Genomic DNA, 2,947 nt, shown 5'->3' on the forward strand with positions numbered 1-2,947 from the left:
GGTTTGGAATAAGGAACCTGGTTTGCACAAAGCAGTCACAGAAGCAGAATTGAGCCGATTAGTTATCTACAAAGATTAATTATAGTTTTGGGTCTTCGGACCACTGAGTTGACAGAAACTCATTATCTAGAGCCCTCGGGTCTTGGGACCACTGAGTCGACAGGAACACATTATCTGGAGCCCTCGGGTCGTGGGATAATTGTGCTGTCCTGGTTCCCAGGTACAGAAGAATGTGCTTTCTAAAACCAGTATGACCATACCAAAAGGGTATTCACATTACAATCAATAAGGTATTCAATCGAATGGGATGATTTATATAATGCAGAAAATCAAAATAACTTTTCTATTGTTAAACAAAGCAAATAAGTACAGAAGCCAAACAGCAGCGTTAAAGTTAAACTATAGTTTCTACCTGAGATGATTGCTACCATACCTCACACTCAGACAAAATTGGATGTGGGACAAGTGGCTGAGTGTCCTCACAAGGTCAGAGTCACGCTTCCAGAGAGTGGCTGGATTAAAAGAGGTTTAAGAGACAAAATAAATAGATGTAATGGAAATCCTGGACTAAATATTGTTGAACAAACCAGATGACACTAACAGTGTAGCATCTGTATATTTTAATTGAGATAAAATTTACTAAAATGGAAAAGGAGAGAACACGGGGGAGGAGGGAGAAGCAGACAGCAAAGCATCATGCACAATGTAATCCACTTTTGGTTTAAATTACAAAGACAAAGATTTAGAATATCATTAATATGATGATCTCTGTTTTTTATTTTTGTTTATCTGCATTTTACTTTTTTTTAACTGCACATGAAGTGCATCTGTAATATAAGAGGCTGTTTTAAAAATAGCAGAAAATACTATTTTTAGTTTGATAGGCTGGACCTTAGTTCCACTTCACCTACCTGTGATTTCTCAGTTTACTGACTCTAAAAAATATATTGCCACACAAAAAGACAATGTTTAACTGGCTTAATTGTGGGAGGAATTCAGCTTCATATGTAACACTCCTAAGTTAGTTATTCATTGAAATTAATGAATGTTGCACCAAATGATGTTTAGTAGTGTACTTACGTCACACAAGTCAGCTTATGCATCGCATTCTGTTTGTGCTTCACTCTATATTTCCGCAGCTTTATTCATCATTACGTATTTTCTGACTATTCAATAAATACGTGATGATTATATGTAGAAAAGTTAAATTAGGAGATCTCATCTTTCTTTTCCATCGGCACTCTAGTTTGGGGACAGAGTCCTGTGTTTTTGTCCTCATTTTCATTTTATTCTGTGGTTGAAGTGGATGACCCAGTTACTGTTTCCTGATTTTAAAGTAATTATATGCAGGCATGGATGCTATTGCTATTTCTATTTCTAATAGTTTTATGACACAGAAATAACAGTGGACTTGAAGCTAGCCTACTTGAATTCCAATCTCAATCTAATTTAGTTTTTCACATATTTGAGATGGAAAAGCAAGGCTAGATGACATCTAGAGTTACTCCTACCTCCAAAATTCCATAATCCTAAAACATTGCTTTCTTTTTTTTCTTTTTTCTTTTTTTTTTTTTTTGTGCTCTTCTAAATGTATTTCAAGTTCTTTCCAAAACGAGGCATCGGGAAGTTCAGGTATGCCTCTGGGCTGGGCCCACTGCCGTCTTGAGTTCATGCTTGGGTCCAGAAGATGTGACGAAGGACATCTCCTATCTGTGACGCAGGACCCTCTCCTCCATGGCATGAGTCCTTGGCTGATTTCAGAGGTGGCAGCAGTGGCCAATGTGGGAACTTGGCCAACACACTGGACTTTTCCTTTGGAAGTGGGGCATCAACACCATCTTTTCCCTGACCCTTCCCCTGCAGTTTCTGAAGATATAGCAAAAAATAATCTTCTTTGAAGATACTGGATAATTCCAAAAAACAGAAACACATGCTTCCAATGCAGTGTGCTTGCAGATATTCTGGGTTTAGTTCAGCTGCGGGATGAGCTGGTTGATGCGTTCACCTCAATAACCCGGGGAGCCCACCTCCTTGAGGAAGCCCACTCTATTCTTGGGAGTGTGACGTGACGGGCCACCGGGGGATGGAGAGGGCACAGGAACCCTGAGGCCGCCTGGAAATTCTTCCCCGGGAAGGCAATTTCATGAATGAGGTCTTCCAAGCAAATGACACCAAACTTCCCCAGATGCTCCTCAATCACTGTGTTGTCTGTCAGAGGGATGACTTTATTCTTGACCTTGGCTTGTCCACGTTTCAAGATGAGCTCCCGGACAGACTTCAGATTGGGAAATCCCCAGGTCACATATGGTTCCACTATACGCAGCGTTTTTATGGTCTGGGGGGTCACTCTGACAAAGACACCACTGAAAATCTTCTTCAGGCGAAGCCTTGCAATGGCTTTCTGTACCAGTACGCTCACCCCCCTGATCCTTTGGATGCTCACAGTGAAGGCCAAGGAATGTTCATCTGGCACCTCCAAACCGTGCGGCTTCCCTTCCAGCCGTCTGAGGCGCACCTTGTGACGTTGCTGCCGCCAGGCATCCTGCAGGAACCATTCCAGCCGCTTAAACCTGATATCTTTTCCTTTCCGCTGCTCCTTCTTTTCCAAAAGTGCCCGCTTCGCCTGGGTGGCTTTGAGGGCCTGGTACGCCTTCCTCTTTTTCAGGAGGTTTTCTGGAACCAAAGGGATCTTTTTTCTTTGCTCTTCCTCCGCCATCTTGCCAAAGCTGCAGCCCAACATTGCTTTCTTACATTTTTTCCAAAATGAAATTCTCCAAGCCAAAGCAAACAACAACCAGATCATATATCTATTGTGGGCATTTAGCCTGTAGCAATTTTTGTGAATGGCATCCCATAATTGGCACATATGACTCCATAAATAAAGAGATAGAAGTCAGAAATATTGTTATTTCTTATTCCAGAACAAATAAAAGCAATAGGTCGTCTC

General features: G+C 41.5%; 1 pseudogene; it reads right to left on the reverse strand.

The window, feature by feature from the left end:
- Positions 1-1,967: 1,967 nt before the first annotated feature.
- LOC132213289 (large ribosomal subunit protein uL30-like) lies at positions 1,968-2,729 on the reverse strand (annotated as a pseudogene).
- Positions 2,730-2,947: the final 218 nt, after the last annotated feature.

This window comes from Myotis daubentonii, chromosome 12 (genome assembly GCF_963259705.1).
Source record: "Myotis daubentonii chromosome 12, mMyoDau2.1, whole genome shotgun sequence".
Classification (NCBI taxonomy): Eukaryota; Metazoa; Chordata; class Mammalia; order Chiroptera; family Vespertilionidae; genus Myotis; species Myotis daubentonii.